The sequence below is a fragment of the Aotus nancymaae genome, unplaced genomic scaffold (genome assembly GCF_030222135.1).
Source record: "Aotus nancymaae isolate 86718 unplaced genomic scaffold, 86718_ANA_hifiasm-v0.15.2.pri h1tg000034l, whole genome shotgun sequence".
Taxonomy (NCBI): Eukaryota; Metazoa; Chordata; class Mammalia; order Primates; family Aotidae; genus Aotus; species Aotus nancymaae.
Genome location: NW_026988448.1, coordinates 216462 through 242333, shown reverse-complemented (window position 1 = coordinate 242333; position 25872 = coordinate 216462). Strand labels below are relative to the sequence as shown.

Sequence of the window (25872 nt, the reverse complement as noted above, 5' to 3'; positions counted from 1 at the left end):
CAACATTTTAAAATGGAAAAATACGCTTACGTTTTCTTTTTGTTTCTAAAGCAGGCTCATAATTCAGCACCCTCCATTTTGCTTCTGGTCTTCTGTGGAATGTAGGTTGAACTGGAAAATATTTGAGGTTAAGACAAATAATGTTTTATTAGAATAATAAACAGTTCATTGGGAATGCTTTGGAACTGTGAATATTTGCACCGCTTCCCACTAAGCTTTTTACCCACTTGAACGTCCATCCTCTCTCCATCCCGCTTTGTATTCAAAAGCCTGGGTTCTCTCCGAGCTCTCCACCTCCCCATTCTTTCTGCTCCCACGTGCTCGCTTAGGTTTGATGGTCACGTGTTATCCTGAAGAGCATGAACTGGCAGCATCGTCCCCCCACGTGTGTCTTTTCACTTCTGCGTGTGACTCAGAGCCTTTCCTCCTGCAGCAGAGGGCAGTGGGACCCCCAGATTTCACTTTGGATGTGAGGTGTGCTCTGAACAAGCACACTGGTCCATGTGTTGGTGGGAGGAGGAGGCTTGGGGGTTCTGAGACTGAGGAAACGCCATGTGAGGAAAGGGGGAGACAGGGCTGGGGTGGGGAGTGAAGTGAGAGGCCCTGCATGACAGGAGGAGGAGGAGGAGGAGGAAGGCCAGGGAGCCTGGGGAAGGCAGGGGTCATGCGGTTCTGAGCATGACTGCTTCCCGAAACCTCGCAGGCCCTGAGACCCTTCACCTGGCACGCCGAAGGTTTGAGGGGACGTTCTCTGTGGTGCAGATGGGAAGAGGTCTGAGTTCTGCACTTGGGTCTGGGAGGTCTGGGGTACACTGGAGAGGCTGTGGCCACCCAGGGGAACCAGAGTCAGGAAGAAGAGGCTGAAAGTTGCCAAAATCAGGGGTGGGCTCTGGGATCTCAGAGCCTCTGAACTGGGAGGTTCCAGCCAAGTATCCCCCGCCGTGTGATGGGTGTGAGGGGAGCCATCGAGGTGCGGTGCCCAGGGAGGGGCCCGGGAGCCTCTCCTGCCCTCAGAGGCCACTCACATTGTCCAGGGGTCATTCTTCATCACTGGCCAGGGCTACACCTGAAGGGCAGTTTTTTTAAAAGACCCCCACAGTAGCTCAGGGTAAGTGGAGACCCTGGCTTTTCCTACACAATGGAACTCCCTGGGCCAGTGGTGGAGGCAGCTGGGAATAAACAGAGGCAGCGGGGAGCTCGGGGTGGGGGGGACGTGTTATAGCTCAGGAGGCATGTGACGGCTCGAACTGTGTCTCGGACAAGACCCTCTGAAGCCCTCACACCGCCTCGCTCCCACCTGTGAATGTGACCTTTGGAAACAGGTCATGATGAAATCTTTGCCCAGGTCACCAGGTTAAGATGAGGTCATTAGGGTGGGCCCTAACCCAAGAGGACTGGTGTCCCCATCAGAAGAGCAGAAGGCAGAGACACACAGGGATGAGGCAGCTGCCGGAGGAGGAGCCATGAGCCAGAAATCACTGGGGTCCCAGCCGCTGAGCGAGGGGGGAGGAGCCTCTCAAGGCTCCTGAGGGATCGGAGCCTGCAGACACCTCCACCGGGACTCCCAGCCTCCAGGGCTGTCCTCTGGGGAGCTAACTCAGACGTCAACACCCGCTAGGAGATTGGGGGAGGGGAGGAAAGCTCTCCCCTCTTCTTTTCCCGTCTAGGAAAATCCTTCCCACACCCTGAACCCAGAGTGACCCTCAGGATGCTTTCATCACTTTCAAATTGTGAAGTCAGAGATAGTTGTTGTACTTACATTAATTTGAGTATCCAGATTTTTCTCATTTGGTTGAATAAAATATGTTCCGTTTGAGAACATTTCAGATGGGAAAAAATATCTAATAATATCACTATTTGTGATGTGGCATCTAATGTTCAATCAAAAGATTTCTTGAATGAAAAACTGGAAATATTTGTTGTAGTGCAGAATTTGTGTTTATTTGACATGTGGAATTCCTTTTCAGTAGGGTTGGCTGTTCAATACCCGCCCTCTCACCTCTCTCTTCCTCGCCCCAGTGAAGCAGGCGAAACTGAGACAATGTCTCCTTTTTTTTGGAGATGGGATCTTGCTACATTGCCCAGGCTGGAGTGCACTGGCACGATCATAGCTCACTGCAGCCTCAAACCCCTGGCCTCAAGCAGTCCTCCCGCCTCGGCCTGGTCAAGTGCAGGGACCACAAGGCCACAGGTGCACGCCATGGGGCCAGGTTTTCCTACTGCCTTTCTTACTGACGTCCTGAGGCCTGCAGTGCACAGGGAGCCCTGGCCTTTGAGTGACTGTCTCCCACTTAGTGCTGAGACCAAAGTCAGAGCAAGCGTTTCTCATGGTCACCACGGATGCTGAACTGTAAAACGCAGGCCTCTCTTGCACATGTGTGTTTGCCCACAGCTGCTGGGAAGCTCTGCTGATGGCTAGCTTGGCCACGGATGGGTTAGGATGGCCGGCCACGTGACTTCAGCAAAACGTGACCTGGCTTCTTTGTCTTCAAATCTGCAAAACAGAAACCTTAAAATCTCTCCTCTTTCTCAAGAAACATGTGTAAAATAAATATAGCAAGTTCATAATTTTCACTAAACATTAAGTCCCTCAGAAAGCACAGATGAATCCCAGGTTCCACAGCGAGGACGAAGCTAAGAATTAAGCTGATCACTTGGGATCGGTGAAGTCGGGGCTGGACAGACACTGAATTAGGTGCCCGAGACCCAGAAGTGGACACAGCAGCTCTGGGCCGTGAGCAGCCATGAGCAGCCAGCTCTGTGCGCCCAGCAGAGCCCGGCTCTGAAGAACGAGAAGGCAACGGTTTCTCTCGGGGAGGTCGTTCCCCGGGCACAGCGGGGCTCCCTGGCTTCCTTGTGGACACCGCGTGTAACAGAAACACTCCTCCTGGGCCGGCATTCCGGGAGGGCCACAGGCAAGTCCCTTCCTCCTTCTGGGACCGAGGAGCCCGCACCTGAGTGACCCATGCCCGAGGCAGACACCAGCAGTCTCCCCAGGCGCCCGGAGACGTCCACTTCCACTTCCAGGAGCACCCCTCCGGCACCCCTCTCGGCCCGGGTGATGTTTGCTGAAGAAAAATGCCTTTTGCTCTAAGGGCGGGGGCTGAGGTCTCCCTGTGCCCTGCTCTCTCTCTGCGTCCTGGTGCACAGCTGTGGGGTGCAGGGCACCACGTGGCATTGCTGAGCGGCCTTCAGCTTCTTTGGGGAATACAGATTTAGCTTGTCTTTTTTTAAAACTCTGAAATCACCATAAAATGATCTCTTCAGATCTGACCAAGGCTGGAGGCGATTTCACAGTATTCTGCGGTGTTTTCTCTCATATCCCTCCGAGACAGACCAATGGGGTGACCATCCGAACTCCCTGCCCTCAGCAGGGACCGGGCCATTTCCCTCCGACTCCGTTTCTGGCCACCTCGAAGGCCTTTGCGTGTGTGCTTCACTCCTCTCTCCATCCCTCTTCTCTTCCTCCTCAGCACGTCTTTCTGATACTTGTCTTCTTTGCTGCCGTCGGCAGTGGAGACACGGTGGCTGAGGTGACATGAAGTCGGAGCTCCAAACCAGCTCCTGATGTTGTCAGCAGATTCTCAAAGTCCGGGATGTCTAAATGTCCCCACGGCTTTGTTCAAAATGCACACGCTTGAGGCTGCCCCGGGATTGTGATGAGGCAGGAGGAGAAATACCTGTTTGCGACTGGGCTCCGCTACAAGCAGTTGGGACCCCCTGTGCAGGAGCCCCCGAGGCTGTGACCACGGTCAGACTGCACAGTGAGTCTGTGGGAGGCCTGGTGCTGCGTGGCTGCCCACACCGAGCGCTGGGACAGAGGAGGGCTCCCGAACAGACGAGGAGCAAACTCTGTGGTCACCTCTGGTGACCGTAAATTACGAGCTCCATTCATAATTACAACTCCCGGAGTAGACAGTCCCAAGGTATAAACAGCTGCTGCGGGAGAGACCGAGCAGCTTGAGCTGAGGCTCATCACACTCACCTTTCGGGAAATACAGGGTGACGGCGGCCGCTTCCTCCTCCTCTCCCATCCATCAGTACAGGCCACTTTCTGTTCCTTACAACGCTCCTGTAGAAACACAACATCCATTTCACTGGTGGGGAGGGAGAGGGAGAGAGGAAGAAACTTACAGGGGACTAGAGTGATCCATGCCTTTGTAAATTGCTAAGCATCAATATACAATGATATAATCCAATAAACACTTCTTACCAAACCTCATCAATTCCATGTCTGAAATATTCCTCCATCCCTCCTCCTCTTCTTTACGTCTGGACTGGACTTGCATGAGAGCGTCAGAACCAGGACCGTCCTCCTACTTCAGAGCTGGGCCCGAATTCCCCCTCCTCTTCCTCTCTCAGCCCCGCCTCCCAGCCGGGCTGCGCAGACCTCTCCTCCTACTGCCTCCCCGAGCGTGATCTCATCCATCCTGTGGCCCCAGTCCCTGGTCTCACTCCAGGGAACCTGTGCCTGTGACTCGGGCGAGGTTGGAGCCCCTGGGAACCCTCGGTCCCATCTCTTCCATACCTGAACTCACCGTCCTCCTCCTGACACTGTGGCTTTGGGGTAGAGGGAGCCTGGAGCCTGCAACCCAGGGACCGGCCTGTGTCCGTGTCCAGCACCACCGTTCTTGCACCAAGTGAGAAAATATAATTTCTCAGTACATCTTATAAATATGTAAATTACTCTATTTCCTGAGAAAAACTAGTCTCCTTGGGCATGAGACTTTGACAGAAAGATCATCCTCCTGCTGTGCCTTCACCAACCTCAGAGCTTTGAAAATGAGGCTTCCATTAGGAGTAAACCTTCCATGGGACTGGGGCCTCCCAGCCAGGAAAGGAAGAGGTCCCCGCACCAAAGGGGAGCCAGCATCTCTTTCTGGTGTTTATTCTTGACAGGCTCAAGTGATTATATTAGTATTTGATGTGTCAATTTTGTTTAGATGACAGATGTGTGCAGTGTCATTTTAAACAGGGGAGAGGAAGCTCTGGGCTTCTCTGTTAAGCACGCATTTGGTTTTCAGCCACTGTTCATTTCTTATTTGGGAAGGCATCCCCTGGGGTCTCACCCCCTTCCAGTTTCACCCCAGGACACCAGGTGCACTGGAAGCAGCTTTTTCAATCTCGACTTTCCAATCACGATCCACAGTCAGCTTATACTGAGTGTAAACAAAGAAGAAATATTAAGGGAGAGGGAGAAAAAGTGCTGACCCGAATGGCTGTGTTTGCTTTTGTTCGTTTAAATCCTGCAGGGCTGGAAAAGGGTGGTTGTGGAGAGCAGCGGGGAGCCAGGCTTTCCCACAGCTGTGCCCCCACTTCACGGAGGCCTCCACTCCACACACAGGCGCTGATCCTCCCCACCAAGGCTCTGGAGCTGCTAAAAGCCCAGGGTGGTCTCAGCCCCAGGCTGAGGCTCCGGCTCTCTGGGGGAAAGTGACTGCATGTGTGGCAGGCTTGGGACAATTTGGGGTTTATATAGTATGATTTGATTCGAAAAGAAACGTTTCCTTTAATCAAGCAGCAGTCATGCCATGCTGCACCAGGAGCAGCACTGACCCCACACCAGCGGCTCTGGGCTGCGGGGGACCAGACTCCCAGGGCCAGGTCAGGGTGGAGGCACCTGGCCCTGGGGAGCCTCCCTCCTGCACTGATCCCTTCAGGATGGCTGCCCAGGTGGCTGCTGCCTTCCTGCAGGGGCTCGCACCCGAATGGCTGTCTCCCTCATGGGAGGGTTCCGGTGGCTGCCCAGAGCCCAGCCGGGTCCTGGCCCTCCTGACAGTGGGGAGCACGCAGGAGTGCAGGGGACTAGGCTGGAGCCAGCCCATGGCCCTGGGTGCTTCGTTTCTCTGGACTCAATTCACAATGTGTGAAAGGGCAAGGACAGGACTGTCCCCTGAGGGTGATGCCACAGCTCCAGAGCTAACCCTGTAGGTGCCAACACAGCCCCTGGAGCTCTCACTATCACAGAGATCTTCAGAGAGCTCCGTGAGGATGGGGGCCAACTCTGAACTCAGCATGGCCTGGGAGGTGCCTGGCAGCTGAGGCCTAGAGGCTACAGCTCCCAGCTTGGATCTCGGCCTCACTGCTGACTGGCCCAGAGGGGAACACTTAGTGATTTTCATCTCAGGTGATGCTGTCAAAGAAGCATGTGCTTCCCTCATGCCTGGTCTCAGCCAGAAGTCACCTTGGTCACTCAGCAGAGGCCATTACCGGGCAGCCTCCAGAGAGCTTCATGAGGGTGGGGGCCAATTCCAAGTTCAGCACGGCCTGGGAGGTGCCTGGCAGCTGGGGCCTAGAGGCTGTAGCTCCCAGCTTGGGTCTTGGCCTCACTGCTGACTGGCCTGGAGGGGATCACGCAGTAATTTTCATCTCAGGAGATTTTACTCAAGGAAGTGTGTGCTGTGCTCATGCCTGGTCTCAGCCAGAAGGCACCTTGTTCACTCAGCAGAGGCCATTACCAGGAGAGGCAGGAGACAGCACTCCAGATGGTTTCATTTCATTCTTAGGAAAAAAGAATTATTTCTACAAAACCCTTTGAGTGGCAGGACGCAGGCAAGGACCCAACTTTCCAGTAAGAGCCAAAATAATAATAATAAAGCAGACGGAAGGAGCAGACATCTTCAGAACTCGAAATCGCATGGTTGGTTTAGATGCAACATTGGTAAGTAATGGGGGAAGGTGAGCGGAGGGGTGGAGGGTCTGCTCCTCACAGCTGCTGAGCTTCTCCTAGGAAATATCTGCTCTTTGTCACCCGCCTCAGCTTGCAGTTACGGAGATATGCAAACAGCTAATAGCCAGCTCTTCTCCACCATTTGCAGAAGAGTTTTCCTGGCTTTCAAAGCTACACCTGCATTGCAGAATCTCTCCAATGGGTTAAGAAAAAGATAGAGAAGAACCTGTACTACTTTGACTAAGAAGCACAACTTGTAATAGAAGAATAAACAACTTTTTAGATGTCTTCTTTCTTTCCATGCAATTTGATAATTAAATTAGGTTTATTCTAAGGGGCCCAGGGCAAGACAGAAGTGCAGAAGTTCATATGCAGATTGAGTAAAACAGGTGTTCAGCACTACAATCAAGTAACGTGCACATTTGCTCCAAATGGGTGACTTTCCATTTTCTGGGCTTGCTAGCAGTTCACTACCTGGAACACCTTGGTGCAACGGTTTCCAGTGAAGGAGGTTAAGCTGTCCCACTAGAGCATCTGGAGCGGTTGGTCCGTCTCCACTTGGGCCTTCCATGGGGAGCACCACCCACTAGAGCATCTGGACCAGAGCTCACTTCCCTCCTTAGCTCGCATCTCTGATCTCTTTGTGGCACCTGCCCTGATCTGACCCCCGCTGGATCCAGCGGGAAAAGATGTTTCATGTGCCAGCCATGGAGGTCAGCCCTGGCTAGAGCTAGCTGGAGAAAAGAGCAGAGAAGACCTGGAATTGAGACTGTGAAATGAGAGGCTCCTGCCTGCCCGGCCCGGGCCCTGCTAGCCTAACCAGTTCTGTGGTCTCAGCGTCTGGAGCTGGTCACGTTTTCTCTCACTGTTCACCTTTGCACTTCAACAAGAGTTGGGTTTCCCGTTGTTCCGCTTCTGTTCTCCGTGAGCAATTTTGTCCTCATCACCTTCCTTTCCTTTAGGCCTGCATCCGTTCTTCCTCCCGTCTCTGCTCGGTTGAAGCAGAAAACGTTTAGTCCAGTGTTTTGTGTCTCAAATGTGAACTTATAGTATTAGTATTCTTAGGAGGCTAAAGTCCTAGGACAATTTTGTTAATACTGTATTTTTATTTTTATGCTAATCTAAACCAAATGACTTTTACTTGTTATGATGACAAAAATTTGTCTACAGTGGAAATGTGCAGTTAAAAGATATCCTTGCAGACTAAACTGCTGCTGCTTATGTGCCCTCAGTGCAGAGAAGGGCTGTATATTTTCCACATTTAAAAATGCCTCCGTTACACTCTCACAGAGCCTGTCCTCTTCATCACTGTTTAGCACTTGGCTTTTGGAAGAACTCCAGAGTCAGTGAGGAAAGGACACCGGGAGCTAGGAGCTCCCCAGGCACACAGCGGGGTCCAGGCACCTCACAACAGCACACAGCGGGGTCCAGGCACCTCACAACAGCACACAGCGGGGTCCAGGCACCTCACGACAGCACACGGCAGGGTCCAGGCATCTCACAACAGCACACGGCAGGGTCCAGGCACCTCATGACAGCACACAGCGAGGTCACCACACCTCACGACAGCACACGGCGGGGTCCAGGCACCTCACTACAGCACACGGCGTGGTCCAGGCACCTCACGACAGCACACGGCGGGGTCCAGGCACCTCACGACAGCACACAGCGAGGTCATCACGCCTCACAACAGCACACGGCAGGGTCCAGGCACCTCACGACAGCACCGTGAGGGATGTGTGTGTGTGTGTGTGTGTGTGTGTGTCTGTGTGTGTGTGCGACTGGGGCTGTCATAGCAAAGCACCACAAATCATGTGGCACACAACAACCAAACTGTGTTCACCCAAAGTTCTGGACGCTACAACTCTGAAATCGAAGTGTGGGCAGGGATGCGCCCTCTGCAAAGGCTCCAGGGCAGAATGCCCCTTGCTGCCTCCGGCTCCTGGCACTTGCCGGGACCCCGGCTGAGCCTGGCTGGGGCTGCACCACCCCAGTTGTGCGGCATCTTCTCGCTGTCCCCGCAATGCTTTCCCTCTGTGTGTGTCTCTCTGTGCCTAAACTTCCCCTTTTTATAAGGATACCAGTTATATTGAAGTAGGACTCAATCTAATGATATCATTTTCACTTGGCTGTCTCTGTAAATACCTTATCTCTAAATAGACTCGCATTCTGAGGTCCTGGGGGTTAGAACTTCAATATAGGAATTTGGGGGCACATAATTTCCCCCTAAGAGTAGAGATTCTTCTTCTTTACGGGTGAACAAATGGAGGTCCAGCGTGTTTAGGCAGGTCCCCAGTCAAAGCAGCTCATAAGTTCCAGAACCAGGCCCTAGACCCTCCCTGTCTGACCTCAGAGTCTGTGTTCTCTGTCAGATGCGGCTGTCTACTCATAGGCTATTCAAATCGGAAGGGATCTAACGCTCTAACAACAATGATAACAACAAACAGAAAGAAATCTTTCCAGCAATGAGGTCCCTGCGTCCCCTCTTTCCAGCATCCAGGCCCCTGTGTCAGAGTCTTTTCGGGACCCTCTTCTCTAGGTGGACACGCTTCAGCCCGAGCGGACGGGCTCACCTGCCGTGTCAGTGTGACAGCTCAGTGATGTCAGGCACCATCCACTCCATCCCCCTCCTCAGAGAAAAGAAAGCAAACTTAACCCGGATAGTGACAGCCCTGACCTTGAATCGGCCGGAAGACAGGACACGGTCCTCCAGGCTCTAACTGCGGGCCAGGCGCGGACAAGGGGTTTCTGCCCGATGGCTGCTGGGCCTGAGGGTGTCTACCAAGCCCATGCTGACGATACGATGGGCACCTGCATTCCTCGCCAGCCGCACTTCCGATCCTCCCTGCAGGAACCATTGGAGCAGAAATTCACAGGCAAGGTTCCTAGAGAATATTATGTACATGTGGACTAATGTCTGTTTCTTCAGTGCTTCTGAATTCTTTCTACCTCCATGTCTTCACATTCTTCATTACTAATCAAATCAGATGTGCGTGGTATGCTGTTCTTGCATTGCTCTCAAGAAACACCTGAGACCAGGTAATGTATAAAGAGAAGAGGTTCCGTCAGTGCCCAGTTCTGCAGCCCGCCCAGGAAGCGTGGCGTGGGAAGCTGCTCAGTTCCAGGAAGCGTGGCGTGGGAAGCTGCTCAGTTCCAGGAAGCGTGGCGTGGGAAGCTGCTCAGTTCCAGGAAGCGTGGCGTGGGAAGCTGCTCAGTTCCAGGAAGCGTGGCGTGGGAAGCTGCTCAGTTCCAGGAAGCGTGGCATGGGAAGCTGCTCAGTTCCAGGGAGGCCTCCAGGAGCTTTTACTTAGGGCTGAAGGAGAAGCCGGAGCAGGGGCAAGCGAGAGACGGGGAAGGCAGGACACTCTTCACACAGCCAGGTCTCGGGAGAGCTCACTCTCTCAGGGACAGGCACAAGGGTCAAAATGAGATCCGTGTGGGACAGACATTCCACCTATATCACTGTGGTTTCGGTGAACGTACTATTCCCCGAGTAACTACGGAAAGATTTCTCTGCCTCGCCCTTGCCCCTCTCTTGTGCCAGGCCAGCTCCAAGCCTCCCCGCTGCCTTCTGCACCTGTGCCACCACACTGTCTTTCTGTGAAACTGGCTCGGGCTGTCTTCTTGGCTCAGCACCCCTGGGCGGGGGGATGTGGGGGTGTCTCTTTTCCTGCCCACAGGGAAGCCTTGAGCAGCTCCCGGGTCTCATCCTTGAGCAGCTCCTGGGTCTCATCCATCTTTGTGCATCTATCACTCAGCTAGGGGGTTGGCCAAGTTGTAGCCACTTCAGGAAGACTTTGAAAATATAATTGGGCTGGGCATGGTGGCTCACACCTATAATCCCAGCACTTTGGGAGGATGAGGTAGGTGGATCACTTGAGGCTAAGAGTTTGAGAACAGCCTAGCCAATATGGTGAAACCCCATCTCTACGAAATATACAAAGGTTAGCTGGTCATGATGCTGCTTGCCTGTAATCCCAGCTACTCAAGAGCGGAGGCAGGAGGATTGCTTGAACCTCAGAAGTATTGTTGAACCAAGATCAGACCACTGCACTCTAGCCTGGGTGACTGTGAGATTCCATCTCAGAAAGAAAGAAAGAAGAAAGAAAGAGAAAGAAAGAAAGGAAGGAAGGAAGGAAGGAAGGAAGGAAGGAAGGAAGGAAAGAGAGAGAAAGAAGGAAGGAAGGAAGGAAAACATAATTGGATTTTTTCTTTCTTGAAACTTCTTTATGACTTTTTATTCTCAGAGAACAACCGTGCCTCACACACCATGTCCGTCACCTTGAAATCCCAAAATTTAATGAAACAGACATTTTGGAAGCACATTCTATGTGTAGACATCAGGTTAGGAGACACAGGTTATGCAAAAGTGAACACAACGTCCAGCCCACGTCACCATCTGTGTAAGCCAGGATGGTGAAAACCCTCCCCTGCTGGACTCACGTGGGTGTGGAGCCCGCTGTGCAGGAGTTGGGACCGGGGGCATGGAGACTCTGCCGCAGTGTGTCTGGATGCCACATTGGCTTCCCAGGGCTGCCACCGAAGCAGACCACAGCCTGAGTGCCTGAGACCACAAGGATGTGTCCTCTCACAGCTCTGGAGGACAGACGGCTGGCTTCAAGGTGCCAGCAGGTCCCTGCCTCCTCTAAGACTCTAAGAGCGGGTCCCTCCACACCTCCCCAGCTTCAGGGGTGGCACCCATCCTGGGGTTCCTTGGCTTGTGGACGTGTCACCCCCACCCTGCCTCCATGGCCACACCCCCTCCTCCCCAGTGTCTGTGTCTCTTCCCCTCCTATAAAGATGCAGTCACCCTGGAACAGAACCCACCCTCACGACACAGCTTGATGACATCTGCAAAGACCCTGCTTTCAAAGGGGGCCACGTTCACAGATTTTGGGGTGAGGAATAGCACAAATACCACACACCTTGGTGGGAAGCACAGCTCCACCCACTGCAGTCACACTGTGCCTCGCACTGCGAGCTCATCAATCTCCAAGTTCAGAATGAAATCACAGAGAACCGTCACAGAAGAGAGTACATTTTTTCTGGAACTCTTTACCCTTAAGAAACCAAAGAGTTAAGAAAAGTCTCCGAAAATATTAATTCTAGCAGCACTTCATGTGACGTGTCATCCCAAGCCCAAACCTCCAGCTTCCTGAGCTCCGCCTGGTAAGACTTCCCTTAGGGCACAAGAAAATCATCATTTCAGGAAAAGGTATTAAATATTTTGCCACAGTATTATTTGTAGTATGAAAAAATAAGAAATTTGTAAAAAATAAGAGATTATTCATATGTTCAATGAGTGGAAAGAATGACTTTTATTACTTACAATGTAATACTGGTTGGGGAAAAGGCTAAAATTGCATATACAGAATAATCTCGATTATATAAATATATGTATAACAAGCCTGGAAGAAACTGTTAACAGTAGGTTCTCTCTGGGTGGCAGAAACAGAAGTTATTTAAATTTCTTCTATACCCTTGCCTGCACTTCCCTAAGCCAACAGTAAACATAAATTAAATTTACATGGAACAAAGCATTATTTCAAAGTAAACATGGGTCATTTTCTGACAGCCATACATAGGAAAAATGGCGGGAAGCGGTCCAGTGCAATTGTGGCTTTTTGCTGGCTCTGGAGGACGAGCGGAGGATGTGACCACCGAGATGCAAGAGCTCTGAATCCACGCAATGGACGGCAAGCTGAGCAAAACTGGCGAGAAAACCGGCCCTCCGGCCCACCTTGAAACGTGTGTCTTTGAAGTTTTAAGCGAGGCTGGGGCACCAGTGACTGGGTGCGCCCTGGGGAGGCTTTCTGAGCTGCCCTCTACCTCTGGGCCTTCCAGAAATGAACGTTTTAACATCAGTGTCGCCATGGACCCACCTGCTGCAGGAGCTGTGGTTGCACGTGTGATTTTCTGGCAGGAGGCAGGAGACAGGACAGCATGGGAAGGGCTGGGGGCCTGGAGGAGGGCAGCAGAGACCTGGCTGTGCATGTGAATGGGTGCTGTCTTCCCCGGGGAGCGCCCACCGACCCCAGCCCGAATACGTCCGGCCTCCTTCCAGGTGCTGCTGCTTCTCTCTCTGGACTCCACGCTCCCCGAAATCCCAGGGAATGTCTCCCGGGAAACATTTTACTCTTTCCTCCTCAACCCCCCAAAAGTCCTCGGAGACCCTCAGTTCTCAGCTGATGGCTTTTCCTCTTGGTGACACGCGGTGCCTGCCTCGGTGAAAATGCAGAAGCCACTAAGCTTCCTGAAACATACCCCATGTTCCCTCCTGCAGATGAAAACACCCCTACTCCTACGATATCCGCTGGGCATCGTACAGGCACCAGGCATGGCAGAGTCCCTTTCCGGGACTCCAGACCTGTGCCCCTGCAGTCTGCGTTTCCCACAGCCTCCACTTTCCTGCCCAACGCATCACCTCATCAGCAGAGACCAAGCTTTAACCTTTTCTACGTTAAAAATTAATAATAAAGCTCTTGCTTTAACAACGAGGATGCCCTGGCCTCGTCCTCTCCTCTCCTCGAGGCAGGCCATGGAGAGACTGCCCACCTCCCCTTGCCCACGTCCCCATGCCCACGTCCCCGTGCCCACCTCCCCATGCCCACATCCCCATGCCCGCGTCCCCGTGCCCACGTCCCCGTGCCCACCTCCCCGTGCCCACCTCCCCGTGCCCACGTCCCCATGCCCGCGTCCCCATGCCCGTGTCCCCATGCCCGCATCCCTGTGCCCACCTCCCCGTGCCCACGTTCCCGTGTCCACCTCCCCGTGCCCACGTCCCCATGCCCGCGTCCCCATGCCCGCATCCCTGTGCCCACCTCCCCGTGCCCACGTTCCCGTGTCCACCTCCCCGTGCCCACGTCCCCGTGCCCACGGCCCCGTGCCCACGTCCCCGTGCCCACCTCCCCACACTGCTTCCTCCCCTGGCCGCCGCTGGGCCTGCTGTTCCCTGCACTTGGCGTGATTCCCTGAATCTCACACACCTCACCCCTTCTTCAGATCCAGGAGTCAGCCCCGTGCCGCCTCCTCACCCCTCTGCCTAAAACCGCCGGTTGCCCCGCCCCACGGCTCCGGGTCCCGCTTCCGTTTTAATTTCCATTGCAGCCCCTGACGCTGTCGGAGATTACTTATCCGCCCGTGGGTGGCGTGGCTCCTGCCTCCTTCCACTGGGGGGTCAGCTCTGTGAGGGTAGATCTCAAGCTTGTGCCTGGGTCGCAGCCCCAGGAGGGTGAGCGCACCTGTTGAAGGGAGGATGGATGAGCCGGCCGTGGTGGAAGCAGCCAATTCCAAGGTCACCTTTTTTCTTTCTTTAGTATTATTTAGCCACATCCCCAACACTTCGAAGGCAATAAAGGTAATAATAAAAACCTTGACACAAGAACCAGGGCGTTCTATTTTAAAAATAGAATTCATGTGCCTTCTTAGTTTTTCGCACGTGATTTAAAGTAACGAGCTCACACAAGAGAGTTATGAAGCCTCAAACCCGTCGGCCTCCCCGAGTTCTGCTGGCATGCGCAGCTCTGCCGAGTCTGGGATGGCGGCCACAGGAGATGCCAGCCCTGCACCCCAAACAGCAGCCCAGCTCGACGGGACCTGGGAGAGCACGGTGCGGAAAGTGAAGAAAAGCGGCTGCATGGTTCCCAGCATCCCTATGACCTCATCATCTTCATCCCCATCCTCCTCCTCCTCCCCATCATCCTCACCATCATTTCCATCAGTAGCCTCCTCCACATCATCTTCATCTTCTTCATTACCATCACCCTCTTCCTCCTCACCATCATCCTTACCTTCATCACCATCCTCCTCCTCATCACCATCATCATCTTCATCCTCCCTCTCCTCACTATCATCTTCATCATCAATCATCTTCATCCCCATCCTCCTCCTCTTCCACACCATCATCCTCATCATCAATCATCTTTATCCCCATCCTCCTCCTCTTCCACACCATCATCCACATCATCAATCATCTTCATCCCCATCCTCCTCCTCTTCCACACCATCATCCTCATCATCAATCATCTTCATCCCCATCCTCCTCCTCTTCCACACCATCATCCACATCATCATCTTCATCCCCATCCTCCTCCTCTTCCACACCATCATCCTCATCATCAATCATCTTCATCCCCATCCTCCTTCTCTTCCACACCATCATCCTCATCATCAATCATCTTCATCCCCATCCTCCTCCTCTTCCACACCATCATCCTCATCATCAATCATCTTCATCCCCATCCTCCTCCTCTTCCACACCATCATCCTCATCATCAATCATCTTCATCCCCATCCTCCTCCTCTTCCACACCATCATCCTCATCATCAATCATCTTCATCCCCATCCTCCTCCTCTTCCACACCATCATCCTCATCATCAATCATCTTCATCCCCATCCTCCTTCTCTTCCACACCATCATCCTCATCATCAATCATCTTCATCCCCATCCTCCTCCTCTTCCACACCATCATCCTCATCATCAATCATCTTCATCGCCGTCATTATCCCTCCCCATCACAAACATTTATTGAGAACTTAGTAAGTGCAGGTCACATGGTAACTGAGCCCCATGAAACTCCATGTGAAGCAAACACCAGAGCTTGGAAAGACTGAGTAACCCACGAAGGCTCCGCAGCTGCTGAGACCTGATGGAAGAGAAGACTGATGTGTGCAAGCTGTGCCATCGGCCACCCCACCGTGCTGCTGCGGTCGGGAGAAGGTCACCTGTGCCAGGGCCGTCGGCCACCCCACCGTGCTGCTGCGGTCGGGAGAAGGTCACCTGTGCCAGGGCCGTCGCCCACCCCGCCGTGCTGCTGCGGTCGGGAGAAGGTCACCTGTGCCAGGGCCGTCGCCCACCCCGCCGTGCTGCGGCGGTCGGGAGAAGGTCACCTGTGCCAGGGCCGTCGCCCACCCCGCCGTGCTGCTGCGGTCGGGAGAAGGTCACCTGTGCCAGGGCCGTCGCCCACCCCGCCGTGCTGCTGCGGTCGGGAGAAGGTCACCTGTGCCAGGGCCGTCGGCCACCCTGCCGTGCTGCTGCGGTCGGGAGAAGGTCACCTGTGCCAGGGAAAGACGCCTTCTCTTTCCTTTCTGCCCAATTCTGTGTTGTGGGTGCAGTGACATCTGTAGGGAGCGCACCCCTGTGCATGGGCGTGACCACAGATGACTGGACGGGCACTTGGCCAGGTTCTGAGGCAAAGATGGTCCCTCACTGGCTTCAGCATTAAACCGCAGTGGTTTAAAGACGGGCTTCTCTGAATCCCAGGGACTGGGCAGTGTGTCCCTGGCCGCTATGGGGCTGGGCATGAGCTGCAGGAGGCCGGTGAAAGGAACCAGCCTCCATACCCTTTGCACAGCCAGCCCCAGCGTGATGTGTGTCTTATGCTCTGGGCTTCCTCGTCAGGCAGTCTCCGTCCTGCCCGAATTGTGCGCCCCAGCGGACAGCAGCCCAGCTCGCCTCTCCCAGGCCGTGAGTTGCTTTGCTTGGTGGTTTGGAGCAGAGAGGGGCACCAGCAGTGGAGGAGGAACTGGGGTAACAGTGAGGTAACCGGGCCCTGCCGAACACTAAGCTCTCTACACCAATTCCAGGTAAACGACCCAGCACCCCGGAGCGGTGGCCGTTCTATCTCCATTTCAGTCGTGGGAAGTTGAGGGGAGAGACGCTGAGCAAGTGACACAGTTCCTGAAGATGGCAGAGATCCGAGTCCTGGAGTGACAGAGCCCCCAGCCCCCCGGTCACTCGCCCACACCTCGCTGTCTCCTCACTGGACTCGTCCGTGGGAGGAATTTGGATCATGAGCAGGAACATGCCTGGCTGGAGTGGGCAGTCCCTAGAATCACTCTGAGCATGAGAAGACAGATTCGGTCTTCCTGCTCTAGCAAAGGCTGGTTTCTAGGTACAGCACAACCGATGTCAAGATAGTTCCATGTTAAAGACAGGTTCAGATGTGGTGACTGAGCCCTCCGTGCCAGCCCAGGCAGGTGGCCACCACCATGATGCCCTCCCCGCTTACTCCCCACGGCCCGTCGCCTCGAGCCTCACACCTGCTCTGAGTCTGGCCTGAGCCGACTCCCTGCCGTAGCCGGGGCTGTCTAAAGGGAGGGAGGCCCGGCGGCATCTGCTGTTCACCTGGTTCCAGTCCCAGCATTATTTCTACTGTGTCACGGTGCTGCCAGATGGAACAGGGGACAGGCAGAGAAACGGGGAGAAGCTCAGGAGTGCGGAGAAGCGGAGGAACAAGGAGAAGCTGCAAGCCCACCCTGCCCTGACTGGGGGGGAATGGCAGTGCTGGGGGTGGATTATGACTGGACTGGGCCCCTGGTCCCAGCCTCCCGGCACCCTGGGAGCATGACTCGGGAGAGAGGCATTCAGGACGGACGACCGGGTTTCTCTCCAGGCCATCAGGGCACTGGGTCCAAGGAGCTGGCGGGAGGGCTCTGGGCAGCAGGGCAGGGCGATGGATGAAGGTGCACTTCTGCTCACCTGTTCAGCCTCTGATGCACCCGCACGCCGACGCTGCCCTCACCACCTGGGTGTGCTGTTCCTGGACACAGAGGGCGGGGCCCCCTTTCCCATCCCCCAGCCACCGAGCACCTGTGACACTCCATTTCCCTTCTCTCAGCCTGTTTGAAACTTCTGTCTGGTACATTTTTCTGAACTAAATATATATGGAAGGCCAGGTGTGGTGGCTCATGCCTGTAATCCCAGCACTTTGGGAGGCCAAGGTGGGTCACCTGAGGTCAGGAGTTCCAGACCAGCCTGACCAACATGGTGAAAGCTCATCTCTGTGAAAATACAAAATTAGCTGGGCGTAGTGGCTGATGCCTGTAATCCCAGCTACTCGGGAGGCTGAGGCAGGAGAATCACTTGAACCTGGAAGGTGGAGGTTGCAGTGAGCCAAGATTGTGCCATTGAACTCCAGCCTGGGTGACAGAGTGAGACTCGGTCTCAAAAAAAAAAAAAAAAAAAAGAGAAAGAAAAATACATATGGATTAAATATCGGAGGTGGCAACATTTTCCAGTCCCATTTTAATGAATTATTTGTTTTTACATCATCAGAGGGTGGAATTATAGCTCCCATTAAAAACTGAAAATGAATGGAATTTTCATTTCTCATTTTATAGGAATAAAAAAACTTTACAAAATTTTCAAAAATAGCCACGAAAAGGAGCAGCAAGCTCCCGCCCCGCTCCCCACGCTGCGCTGGACGACCCGCTGGCGCTGCCGTCCCCACCCTGGAGGTGCCAGCCCACGAGTGTACGGCTGTTCAGTCCACTCCTGCATGCGGTTCTCATTTGGCACGGCTGAGACGCAGCGGTGTTCTTGTCCTGGCTCCAAGTAAAAACCCTCTCCTTGAAAACTCGAGAGAACAGGGAGAGGTGGTGTCCTCAGAACCTCCGAAAGCCAAAAACAGCTCAAAAAGATGCATTCATCTCTGGGCTGGGCGCCTGGCAGGGTGCTGCCGGCGGCTCCAGCTCCTGCCACCTGGAGCCACCAGCGTCTGCTGGAGAACGCTGGCATTCGGCCTCCCTGGGGTCAGATAAATACTCGCAGAGTGAGAGTCAAGTGTATTCAAATTCCTGGGGAATGTCAAAGTGCTAATTAGGCCTAATCGTCTCCAGGTGGCTAGCTGCTATGGCCACACTAAAGCCGTGTTTGTCTCCTGCACAAACCAACAGCCACGGAAATCGGCACCACAGAGGGTGCGGGAATTACTTCCCATATTCAAAGCAAAGAGAAGACCAGCACTCAGCAGCAGCTGACCATCAGCTGCACACTGTGTGCCCTGATTTTTCTGAAATAATAGAAAAGAAACAGCATTCGTTGTGAGATTTGCTTTCATGTTTTTAACAGGAGTCTGTCGAGCACGTGCGTGGGATGCATGGGATTCAGTTCCTGCATGCCTTGCACCTGAGCCCCTCTGGTTCCTCTGCTAGAGCTCCAGGTGGGAAGAGGAGGCTGGAAGGCCCCTGGGACTCTGGAGAAATGCCACCTGGTTTTTGCCAAGTAGGAAGCCACCTCCCCTGAAAGCCTGTTGCTCTGCAGCCCCTGTAACTAGCAGCACCTGAGCCATCCCCAACGTCTGAGCCTCTCGTCTCCTGTCTGGCAGGGCTCCATTCGTGGGGCTCACAAGGACAACTGGTCAGGCTGTCAAACATCACTCTGTCCCTTGCATGCCGAAGGCAGGTTTGGGAAGCAATGATGAGTTATTCCAAGCAAATGCCAGGGAGGGACAGGATGGCGTTGGTGCTGGGATGCCAGGTGAGAGACCTGCTGCCAGCTCCCATCTCACTGGCAACCATGCAAGGGTGCATCCGCCCTACTCACCGGCCCAGCCTCTTCAGGTCCCGGGCCTCCAAGCCATGGAGGAAAGGACACGTGGTCTCCATGTGCTGAGGCCTGTGGCAGTGTTTTTTAACTGAAGGGAGCACTAGATACTACACTTGAGCCTCCGATATGATGCTGTTTTACAGAGTGCGGCTCATCTGATTGTGAGGCGTGCTATGCCGTTAGCTGCACAAAAGTTAAGGGCGGTCTAGTGAGATCTTCGGGAGATTTGTGTTGGTATCAAACAGGATTTACCAGGCTTACTTCATATAAAGGAAAAGACGTGTGCAGTCTTCAGGTACCCATTGAGGACCCATCTGCTTGCTTATTTCATCACAATAGTGCCAGAATGACTGCAATATCATAACGCCCATCTGAAGAATGAGCCCCTGGCTTAATGAGGTTAAGTAACCTGCTCAAAAATCACAGGAACGGTAAGTGAAAGCCCTCAAATTTCAACCTAGACAGGACGTTGAAAATAAACTCACAGAAACTTCTATTCAAAAATTCTAACTTGATGAATTTACCAAGTTTGTCATTTTATGTCTTTAAATTGCGTCACTCTCACTTCCTGCTGAAGGCCCACCCACCTCATCAACAACATCATCTGACGCTTTCACGACACAACAGTTTTCCTCTAAAGAAACAACTTATATATTCAGTGGATCTTGTTATGAAGGAAAAAAAGGATTATTTGGAAAAAAACATACACAAAGTAAAATTGGAAATAAAATCCTGTGAGATGAAATGTTGAAGGATAAACACAGGGATAGTTCCCTTGCACTGCTTAGAGCTCCTCAAATGAGATAAGAAAAACACAACATCCCCTGGAATAACAAACGCCGAGCTCACCGGGCACCCCTAGGATGATGAACAGAGAGCCCAGCTGACATCAATGGTCATCGCCTGGAAGAATGAAAGCGGAGGAACTCCGTGGGCGTCCCCTGAAACAGTGAACGCGGAGGAGCCCCGTGGGCGTCCCCTGAAACAGTGAACGCGGAGGAGCCCCGTGGGCGTCCCCTGAAGCAGTGAACGTGGAGGAGCCCCGTGGGCTTCCCTTAGAATAATGAATGCGGAGCTCAATGCGCAGTCTCAGAAAATCAAACCCACGTGGCCCCAGGTGATCAGAACTGGGAAATGTCTTCCCACCATAAAAAGGTTGAACAAATACAAATTGTGAGGCATCATGTTATGAAATATCATGCAGCTGCTTTTTACAGTGTTATTTTGAGGCCCGTATAGGCTCACAGGAGGGTGCCCGCAGGGCGCAGAGGGTTAGGGTTAGGGTTAGGGTTAGGGTTCACTCAGATTCCCCGAAGGTAACATCCGTAATGACACTAGTACAATAGAAAAACCAGGAGGTTGACGTTGGTACAATCAACTAGACTATGGCTTTCCTGGGCATTTTCCATTTATTTCAGGCACTCATTTTTATTTTTATTTTTGGCATCTCATTCTGTATAGTTCTATAATTTTTAAAAAGTACATCCTCGGGCTGGGTGCAGTGGCTCACACATGTAGTCCCATCACTTTGGGAGGCCGGGGTGGGCAGATCATGAGGTCAAGAGATCAAGACCATCCTGGCCGACATGGTGAAACCCCGTCTCTATTAAAATACAAAAATTAGGGGAGTGTGGTGGTGCGTGCCTGTAGTCCCGGCTACTCGGGAGTCTGAGGCAGGAGAATTGCTTGAACCTGGGAGGCCGAGGTTGCAGTGAGCTAAGATCGCATTACTGCACTCCAGCCTGGCACCTGGCAACTGAGCGAGACTGTCTCAAAAAAAAAAAAAATTCTCATCTATATTTCTGCGACATTTAACCGCATGTACGAGCTCATGCCAACATATAACACTTTTTCACCGCCACAGAGAATGCAGCTGCTCTTTAGATCGGTTTCGTTTTCATTCCGTCAGTTTCCTCACCTCCCCGTTTATTTATTTCTGTCCCTTACTTTGTTGCATAGCTGCTTGCGTCTTTGTTCATCTGTAGCTTTAAATTTAACCAGAAATCTAGCTCAATTCTTCTTTAAGATCTCAGGACTCCGTTTCTTTTTCCCAAGCCTACTGGCTGTACTCGAGGAAGAATTTCCAACAAGTATTCACGTGAAGATTATCACCGGTCTAGCTCAACGGCGATCTCGTCCAGGTATGTGAGTGTCTAATTGCAGCATTTTCAGCACTAACTAGGTACATGAGAAATTGTACTAGTTTATTTTTCAGAGCGAAGCGAGATCAACACACTGACTTATTTAGGATAAATTCCTAAGTGGCAGAAATGGAGCCAGATAACCTTCCCCATATTCACTTTCCTCCACCATGTGGGCTTTCCAGTAACCACAGTACTCAAGAGAAAAACAGATGAAAACTATCTTTTAAAATATAATTTGCATGGGCCCTCAAAATAAAAGCATTTTGTAAATAAGAAAGGATTTTCCAAAGAAGATGGAAGTTCTTATTGAAGTTCATATTAATAAATGGAGTCTCTAAAATAGCTCTAAATGTCCCTGCTATCAAATTCATCTAAATTCTATCCAAAATGTTTCTGGTATAATCATTACTAATTAGTATTTTAGTTATTTTTTAATCTTTAAACATGTAATCCTTTCTAATTCATATTTTTTTGTTATTTTTAAATCTTAAACCTTTGCTTTTTGGACTGATCAGTACATTTATGTTTTGAGGAGAAGGGTCGAGTGGTAGAGAGGGTTCAAGGGTGGGAACAGAATTACGCCGGCTGTGGCGCAAAGCTATGAAAGGCCAGAGCCAGCCTGCTGGGTAAGACAGGAATTCCTGCCAGCCCATGCCCGTGAGCAGGGAAGGGAACATTCCACAGCACACCTGGCCTCCAGGAAATACGATCTGAATGGCTGTAGCCCACCTGGGGATCCATTGAGAGCTCTGGTTCCAGGATTGCACCTGCAAAGCCGCCCGCTCGGACAATGCAAGCCATTGAGGTGGGCTTTGTGATCAGCAGGTAAGTTCCTACCTGGCCTGCAAATCCAGGGTGTCCATGATTCTTGTGACACGTGCTGGCCACATTTGACATAGACTAATCCCCAGAAAGAGAGGAGCATAGGAATTCATGCCTTTTTCTGCTAGTCTAGGCATTCAGTGTGAAGATAAAAATGTATTACATCTGTGTGGTTCTAGCAGACACTTTCATTAATACCTAATCCATCAATGGTTTTCATTACTTTGTAAGTGTTCCAAAAGCCTGCTTGTGAGTTATAATCTTGTGAGTTTACATAGGGCACAAAATTCTAAAGAAATAAATAAGCAAAGTAAAGAAAAGGCATGCCCGAGCAGATCTCCTAAGTGGATAAGCTGAGGACTAGTATGTGAGTTAAGGTGCCAACACGCCCACTGAATCACGCATTCTCTTGGAGCAAAATCTATGATAAGGAAACTGTCTTTGTTGTAACTGAAGACAACTAAGAAACGACCAGTGGAAAAAGTCGTCTCACCGCCCACATCTCACCTCAGGGGGCCTGGGAAACTGTCTTGCAGAAGGAAGCCAGCATGTACTTACGTGCCCTCGAGAGGGCAGCCACACGGGATTATCCCTTTCTGGTGTGACATTCAGCCGAGCTACCTGCACGTACTCCAAACATGTCGTAATTTCAGATATTGTATAAAATATCCTCAAAATTATAGCCTCGCCCAATGCCAAGATCCACCTCCTGAGGACTGACGTTGAGAGGAAGCCTCCAGCCGAGAACCCAGAGCGGAGGCCTCACTCCCGTGCGCTCTGGGCAGGAGCAGGCCTTGGGAACTTCAGCTCCAGCCGACGGGCCAGCAAGGCCGGGTGTTTGGAAGGAGCTCAGGAAGGGCTCTCCTGCAGGAACCTGAAAGCAGGAGAGACACTGAGGGGCCGGGAGATGGAATCGGAATCAGCAGCGTTCTCCGTGTCTGGAAGCCCCGAGCTGCCACGCCTGGCTGATGGCCAAGGGGCTGAGGGGAGGGTGTGAAGTAACTCACTGGAGATGAGACGCTCGTGAGCCCTCCCGGCACCCGCTCATGGGAACATCATGAAGGCGGCTTTCAAAAACATAAGTAATTGTAAAAAGGAACAGAAGAGGACTTTTAAAATATGTATTCAAGATCCTCAAAAGGATCTGGTGGGAAGAGGCTCCACTAAAACACACGGGAGGTGAGGAGTGCAAATGAGGAACTAATTGCTGGTGACTCATCTGCAAAAATAAATATTTTCCCAAAGGTGATGAAATAATATTTTCACAGTATTCAGGAAAAATGACTCAACTTAGAATTCTATACCCACTTAAAATACCTTCCAGTAGAGAAGGTTAATTGCAGCTTTTTCGGGTAGGGAAACTGAATTTACAACGTGCAGACACTGTTGAAAGGTTTACTAATACACGTCCTTCAGCCAGAAGCAAACAACCTCGGGAATAAGAGGGAAAACAGCGAAGCACTGAGCAAAATGGCCTCAGGAGCCCCTGGCAAAGCTGTTTCTGTGTCTCACTTGTAAAGGGAGAGCGTTCCAGGCACCCCAGGTGTGGAAAATGGAGGGTTCGAGGAGCGTTACACTGTGGCAGGACTCTGTTGAGAAGAGAGTGGAGACGCTGAAGGACGAGAAACTGCGTAAGATGGTATAAAACTGAATCACATACTAAGATGTTTAGGTCGTCTTTAATAGGATGTAAAACTATAAACATCCAGACATCCTTCAAAGGAATGAGCTAAAGAGCTAAAACGTTGCCGTTCCAATGCAAACGAGAAGGAAAAGGGCAGAGGAGGAAAGCGAAGCAAAGTCAGAGTGAAATGCAAATTAAAATTATTCTAATTGCATCAGTAGTCACAATAAATAACGTGGAGAGTTATCTTGTACAAGACAGAGGCTAGGAGATTGAAATTAAGCATCCAGTTTTATGCTGTTTATGAGGAACATTCTTAAACAATAAAAAAAGAATGTTTTGACAAATTCCAAATATAATATATCGTACAGACCATGTTTGTCAGCTACAGTGAAGTTATATTGGAAATTAACCTTAACCAAACAGCGTCAAATGTTCAGAAAGTAAGAAGATACATCCTGAGCTAATCTTTGGTTAAAGAAGAAATCAGAGTGGCCGGGCGTGGTGGCTCACGCCTGTAATCCAAGCACTTTGGAGGCCAAGGCTGGTGAATCACCTGAGGTCGGGAGTTCAAGACCAGTCTGGCCAAAAAGGTGAAACCCTGTCTTAAAAAAAAAAAGAAAGAAATTAGAGTGAATTACAAAACATTTATAACTAAATGATAATGGAAACTCTAGCTACCAAGATTTATGCGCTGGGCATGGTGGCTCACGCCTGTGGTTGCAACCCTTTGAGAGGCCAAGGTGGGTGGATCGCTTGAGCTCAGGAGTTTGAGACAAGCCTGAACAACACAGTGAGACCCTGTATCTACAAAAGATACAAAAATTAGCTGGGTGTGATGCTATGCACCTGTGGTCCCAGCTGCTCAGGAGGCTGAGGTGAGAGAACCATCTGAGCCCGGGGGCTTGAGGCTGCTGTGGGTTGTGATCCAGTGACTGCACTCCAGCCTTGGTTACAGAGTGAGCGAGACCCCGTCTCAAAAAACAAGCAAAAAGTCTGTAAAGTGCAAAGAGAAGGTAATCACAGGAGAATGAGCATCATCTGATGTGTCTATTGGAAAAGAAGGCAGGTGGGAAATTATGCTGGACCCGGGTGCAGCAGCTCATGCCTATAATCCCAGTACGTTGGGAGGCCTGAGAGGTCAGGAGTTCGAGACTAGCCTGGCCAGCATGGTAAAACCCTGTCTCTACTAAAAATACAAAATATTAGCGCCAGCTATTCAGGAGGCTGAGGCAGAAGACTCGCTTAAACACAAGAGGTGGAGATTGCAACGAGCCGAGATCGTTCCATTGCACTCCAGCCTGGACGACAAAAGAAGTGAAACTCCACCTCAAAAAAAATTTGGAAAAAGAGATGCTTTTCCTCAATCATCCGATTAGCTTCTGACAGCGATGCTGAACAGAAACGAGACTCTGGCACGGTGGCTTGGCTGTGTTCCTCTCGTCCCTCTGATGCGAGGGCCTGGCCGGGGGCCCAAGGGAGACCCGCACGATTGTGTAGCCTCACCCCTTCCAGGTCTCAGCTGCAGTGAGCTGCTTCTTCTCTGCGCCCAACGCTGTTTCTGCCGTGGCCGTTGTTTCTCTTAGTAAACAAAAGAGTTTGCAAAGATTCCGTTTCTGTCTCTGCCTCATTCTAAGCTCAGACCACGAGTGATTTCCCTGCAGGACAGGCCCCTGTGTTCCCCAACGGCAGCTTCAGCTTCATCTTATCTCTTCCGAAACCTTGTTCTGCCTACGCTGATTTTCTAATTTATTCGTTTTTGTCCAATAATAATTATCCTAGGATATTTTGTAAGCTGTGAAACAGTTTTATATGAGACTGTCATTGACTGTGGAAAAAAGCGTGACTTTGACAGAAAAGTTCCCCATAGATACTTGTTAAATCTGAATGAGCCACACAATTTGTCAGGAAATGATAAAAGAGCCTGCCCCATTATTTTTCATTCTTTTGCTATTAGCACCTTTGATCGCCACCTCTGAGAATCCCCATATAACTTTCCTAAGAGAAAATATGGAAAGACTTCGAATGGTAGTGCATTTCCACAAATCGAATTTTCATAATTTGTGTTGGTCCAAGTTAAGTAGCACTAAATCATGAACGATTTTTTTTTTTTTTTTTTTTTTTTGGGAATAGAGTTTCATTCTTGTCGCCCAGGCTGGAGCGCAGTGGCGTGATCTGGGCTCACCGCAACCTCCGCCTCCTGGTTTCAAGCGACTCTCAGTCTCAGCCTCCCGATTAAGTAGCTGGGATTACAGGCGTGCACCGTAACACTCAGCTCATTT

General features: G+C 51.6%; 1 long non-coding RNA gene across 1 annotated transcript; it reads right to left on the bottom strand.

The window, feature by feature from the left end:
- Window positions 1-33: 33 nt before the first annotated feature.
- On the bottom strand, window positions 34-4254 carry LOC105725961 (uncharacterized). Its single transcript, XR_001109411.3, has 3 exons — window positions 4214-4254; window positions 3986-4072; window positions 34-111 (listed from the first exon to the last, which is right to left on the bottom strand). It is a non-coding gene; the product is annotated as an uncharacterized LOC105725961 (long non-coding RNA).
- Window positions 4255-25872: the final 21618 nt, after the last annotated feature.